Source organism: Coturnix japonica, chromosome Z (genome assembly GCF_054131305.1).
Source record: "Coturnix japonica strain WE chromosome Z, WE-NBRP24, whole genome shotgun sequence".
Classification (NCBI taxonomy): Eukaryota; Metazoa; Chordata; class Aves; order Galliformes; family Phasianidae; genus Coturnix; species Coturnix japonica.
In genome coordinates this window covers 64,671,855-64,677,854 of record NC_140702.1, presented here as the reverse complement: position 1 = coordinate 64,677,854, position 6,000 = coordinate 64,671,855, and positions in this window count along the sequence as shown.

Here is a 6,000-nt window from a genome sequence, read left to right as displayed (position 1 = left end):
GTTTATATATGTACATTACTGTCTGGAAGAAATGTCCTGTACATTCCAGACAGTGATAATGAAATCCATTCGAAGAAGAGGGAATGGGGGTGTTGGGTAAGACAACAAAGGTGGCTCAAGACAAGGCTTCGGCAGTTCATAGGCAACAGAACAGCAGTTCCACATCATCGCTGTGCACCATCATACACAGACATACATACACAGACATACATACGCAGACATACCTCCCTTCCCTTCCCTTCCCTTCCCTTCCCTTCCCTTCCCTTCCCTTCCCTTCCCTTCCCTTCCCTTCCCTTCCCTTCCCTTCCCTTCCCTTCCCTTCCCTTCCCTTCCCTTCCCTTCCCTTCCCTTCCCTTCCCTTCCCTTCCCTTCCCTTCCCTTCCTTTCCCTTTCCCAAGGGAACTCAGGAAGACACAACTCATCAGCATGGGACTTACTCAGAATATTCAGGATCCCTTTCTCATTAGGGTTTTTAACATCAAATTGATATGATAAACGTTTTGACCTTTGCATACCACTGATAAACTCTGGAGGCTGTTCACCCTGCCTTTACCCTCACTGTAAATATCTTGCAGATGCTCTGCTCATTTTTCTTCTATTATAGCCAGCTGGCAACTCTGTTGGCATGCCAAAGAATTCCAGTCATTGTAGTAAAGCAACCTTTTAGTTTTTAGCCCTGGATGTTTTCTTACAAATAGTCCAATCAACTGATAATTTTAAGATTTCTATTTAATTTGGCCATTAGAACAGTGGACAGAAAGTGTTACTTGGAAAACAAACCTTCAGAATAATCATCCTCTGAAAACTCTGTCCACCCGAATGAGAGAATACTAAGCAGACACAGCTGTGAAAGACTATGGAAAAGTCCAAGTGAATTTCACTGAGTGTTAGTGCATTTGAACAAAAAATCAAACCAATGTACAACACCTAATAACAGGGGTGGATTTTTCACTTATATTCCTTAGGTGGAGTTCAAAGTTCTCCTGGATGGATCTCACTTAGTACTGAATTTTCATTTGCTGGGTATATCCTAGATTGGTCCAAATTTGTTTCAATATTATTTCCATTCTTAATAAGTGTAAAATGTTTTCCAGAGGGGGAAAAAGAAATAGCAGCCAGCAGGAGCTACTAGGTAGTGTCACTGCAGTGCATGCAAACTCTGTACAGTCCATGAGACTGACATCCAAAGAATGCACACAAAATCACGGGAAAAATGTTCTGGACACAGTTGATGTGGAGCCCCTGTGGTGCTGTGCGCTGTGAGAGGAAGAGAGCCTGCAGGAGAGGAATTTAGCTCTGTCCATGCCAGTGGTGGGACAAGCACGCAAAGTACAGGGGAGGGTTGCTTGAGGCTGATGCACATCCTGTTGTTAATAGAGCTTGTTAACTGGAACTCTAGGCCACACAAACCCCATCATACACAGCTTCCGGGCAGCAGAGAACACAGGCAAGGCAAGGCAAAGCTCCGTGCGGAGGAGTGCCCAGAGCAAAGTATTTGTCTGAAGGAAACCAAGTGAAGCCTGTGGCTTTCCAGCACACCCAGCACTCATTTGTCTCCGAGCACTGCCCGTGAGTTATTCCCATGCAGCAGCCCAAGGAGCTCAGAAGCAGATTGAACAAGCAATGCCTTTTTCTCCTTTTCGACCTAGGCGTTTAAATTTTAGGAGCTGGCTGATCTGCTCCAACATGTAACACATGTGACACCAGAAACACTTGTTTTAGCATGAAGAATGAGGAGGCATGAGGTTGACACAATCAGGAGTGTGGGTGGGAACTGGTTAGGCAAGTGTAGCTGTTGGGAAAAGCGTCCACGAGATTTGGCTCGGAGAATGGAGAGGCTGATCCATGTGTGGGAAGTCTGAGTGAAAGACAGAAGGAATAGCAATGTGAAAACCAACCTATGATAGAGCAGAGAGACCAAAGACCAGATCACCGAGGGAAATGGGAATCCAGACAGGAAGAGTGGAAGGAAAATCAGAGTTGCCTGAGGAGTGCCAGTAGAGGAAGTAGAAGGAAAACCAAGGCAGGAAAGCTTACTGAGTATGTTTGGTGAGGGAGTGTCAGTGAAGTGAAAGGAGTGGAACTAAGATTGATGGTACATCAGACAGGTCTGGAAGAGATGCATTTGAGATTAAATTATGGATTCTGCTCTTGAGGGAGACGATTTATTTGTGCATCACTGTTGCTTTTATCCAGCCTATGAAATGAAAGGCTGTTGCTGTCACAGTAGGGCTCAGGCATTTTCAAGGACCTGGCCTAGGAGACACGCTATGCCTGTACATCTAATACATGAATGGAAGCACCAGTAAAAAAACAAAACAAAAACAAACAAACAAACAAACAAAAAAACCCAAAAAACTAAGACTGGATCCAAATCTTTAGGGATGCCTAGGTAAAAACTACTCGCACCTGCCCTTCCCTGCTCCACACAGACAATATTTCTGTCTTCCCTTTCCTTTCCAAATACCTTTTCTCATTGACTTGAGGGCTGGATAAAGAGGCAGTCATAGCCAGACAGAGGCCAAGAGATACAGGAACTCTGGCTGTCCAGCTGGCTACTGGCCCCTGGCAAGCAGGTTACACAAATGGATTCACAAGCCACGTATGCACACTCAGCCACAATCTGAAGCATGGATGAGTTACTCACTTTCCCTGGCTCAGCACCACCTCTGAACAACAGACCGATCTGTCAGGTCCTGACAACTGAAATATTATCTCTGAACTCTCCTGAGATTAATCCACGTTGTGCTGCACTGTCAGTTCAGAGCCACTCTGACTGTCCCTGTTGGCATCAGCCCTAACCCAGGGATCTGGACAGGAAGGGCTGAAGCCAATGGGATGATTGTCCCCCTGTACTCGGCTAGGGTGAGGCTGCATCTTGAGTACTGTGTCCAGTTTTGGACCCCTCACATCAAGGCCCTGGAAGGTGTTCAGAGGAGGGCAACAAAGCTGGTGAGGGGTCTGGAGCACAGGCCTTATGAGGAGAGGCCAAAGGAGCTGGGAATGTTTAGCCTGGAGAAGAGGAGGCTCAGAGGAGACCTTATTGCTCTCAGTAACTTCCTGAAGGGAGGTTGTAGTGAGCTGGGGGTCGGCCTCTTCTCTCGTGTCATTAGTGATAGGACCAGAGGGAATGGTTTCAAGCTGTGGCAGGGGAGATTCAGGCTGGACGTTAAGAAATATTGCCTCTCAGAAAGGGTGGTCAGGCAGTAGAATGGACTGCCCAGGGAGATGGTGGAGTCACTGACCCTGGGGGTGTTCAAGAAACAACTGGATGTTGTGCTGAGGGACATGGTTTAGTGGGAGCTATTAGTAATAGGTGAACGGTTGGACTGGATGATCTTGTAGTTCTTTTCTGACCTTGGTGATTCTGTGATTCTATTATTCTATATCACAGTCCTATTGAAGCCATGAAGCTTTTTGTTGGCACAAGAGAGGCCAGTCGAGCTGGAGAGCTGTAGCAGGGTCAGGAGGAACACCTGAGCCTCATGGGCTCACCTGGTGGTGAGGCAGGAGATACAGGAACATGGGCTGCAGGAATTAGAGGTGAGGAACAGAGGATGAAGAAAGATTTTTGATTTTGTGTACTCACTGTAAATTTGTTTCCAGTCTTGTAATGCAAAGCCAGATTGTGTTTCTTCCTGAGTAAACTTTTAATTCTGTCTTTAACCTCACATTTCTCTGAAGCTGGAGAGGACAGTGACTGTGTATGCTCATAGGCACTGTTACAAGCCCCATGCACTGGGGACTGGCCCTTAGCAGTCCACAGGCACGCACCCAGTCAGTCTGCAAAGTTCCTGCAATATCTGCAAATATCTGCAAATGCCTTTTAGTAATTACATCACTGAATTTGCACCTGTAGCTACTAAAAACCTGATGTTTGATTTGATGTAGACTTACAATATATGTATAAAAAAGCCAACAACTTCCTGATTGCATACAAATGTAAACCAGGCTCTCAGGCCACGTATTTGAGTCTGTAACATATTTTATCAAAAATGGCTTTAAATGTTTGACACTTTGCTGCTCTATGTTTTGTAGAGCTCTTAATGTTCCTAAAAGATCTTTTCAGGGAAGCAGAAGTGACACCAACCACTTTAGGAATGGAGGTTTTTCATCCCTCTTCTCTTTCCCTGTGTACTATTCTATCAGCTGCGAGGGAACCAGCAGTCACCCCCCATAAAGACACTCACATTGTGAGCTGCTGCTGCAGCTACCATCCAGATCATAGAATCATACAATCATAGAATCACAGAATCGTAGAATCATAGAATGGCTTGGGTTGGATGGGACCCCAAGGATCATCAGGTTCCAACCCCCCTGCCATAGATAGTATCACCAACCTCCAGAGCTGGTACTAGACCAGGCTGCCCAGAACCCCATCCAACCTGGGTTTGAACAACTCCAGGGACAGCGTGTCCACAACCTCTCTGGGCAGCCTGTTCCAGCAGCTCACTGAATGACTCCCCCCTGACACCCAGTCTAAACCTTCCTTCCTTGATCTTAAAATCATTCCCCCTTGTCCTATCACTGTCTACCCAAGTAAAAAGTTGATTCCCCTCCTGCTTATAATCCTCTTTTAAATCCTGGAAGGCTGCAAAGAGGTCTCCTCGCAGCCTCTCTTCTCCAGGGTAAACAAGCACATCTCCCTCAGCCCATTTTCATAGGGGAGGTGCTCCAGACCTCTGATCATATTCATGGCCCTCTCCAGACACTCTCCAACAGCTCCACATCCTTCCTGTATTGGGGGCCCCAGGCCTGGATGCAGTACTCCAGATAGGGCCTCATGAGGGTCCTTTCTGGCCATCCCTCATCTGATGCAGCCCAAGACATGACTGGTCTCTGGGGCAGGAAGAGCACGCTGCTGGCTCACATACAGTTTTTCATCCACCAGGACCCCCAGGTCCTTCTCCACAGGGCTACTCTCAAGGAGCTCTTTTCCCAGCTTGTATACATACCTGGGGTTACTCTGACCCAAGTGCAAAACCATAGGTTCACATGGCCCACCTCTGGAGTTTGCTGAGGTCCCTCTGGATGGTACCGCTTCTTTCTAATGTGTCAGATGCATCACTCAGCTTGGTGTCTTCGGCAGACTTGCTGAGGGTGTGCTCAAGCCTGTCACTGATATCACTGATGAAGATGCTGAAAAGCACTGATCCCAAGGCTGTATCCTGGGGGATACTGCTCGTCACCACCCTCAACCTGGACATACTGACATTCAACACCATCTGTCTATGGACTTCCAACCAATTTCTTATCCACCGTACAGTTCACCCCTCAAATCTGTATCTCTCCAGTTTAGTGCTAAAGGTGTGGTGGGGGACCATGTCAAATGTCTTGTTTAAGTCCAGGTAGATGACATCAGTTGCCTTCCCTTTGTCTACCAAAGTTGTCGCTTCATCATAGAAGGCCACTGTACTGGCCAAGCAAGACCTTCCCTTGGTAAAGCGATGCTGGCTGTCTCAGATCACTTGCTCAACCCTCATGTGCCTTAGCATGTCTTTAAGGAGGATCTGTTCCATGGTCTTCCCAGATACACTGTAAGACTCACTGGCCTGTAGTTCACCAGTCCTCCTTCCTTCCTGTAAATGGAAGTGATGTTTCCTTTTTTGAAGTCCCCAGGGACTTCTCCCAACAGCTACAGCTTTTCAGATATGATGGAGAGAGGCCCAACAACCACATCAGCCTGCTCCTTTAGGACCCTGGGAATGAGTATGCCAGTTACTCCTCAGTAAGGCAAAGTGTAGTGTGAGTCCTGTGAAAGTTGTTCTTCTCGTATTTAGACAACATTTTTTAGAACAAATTATGTATCTCTTCCCTATCCCTATAACTTATGAATAGAAAAAGGAAAAATAAACATATTTCAGTGTCCTGGATATGGGCCTCACTGGAAAAATCTAAAATGCTTCTGTGGCCTCAGGAACAATTTTCACTTCATGTCTTTGGACTTCTTAACAGACCAGCAAAAGCATTTAACACTGGGAAAGTAAGATCTCTTAATGG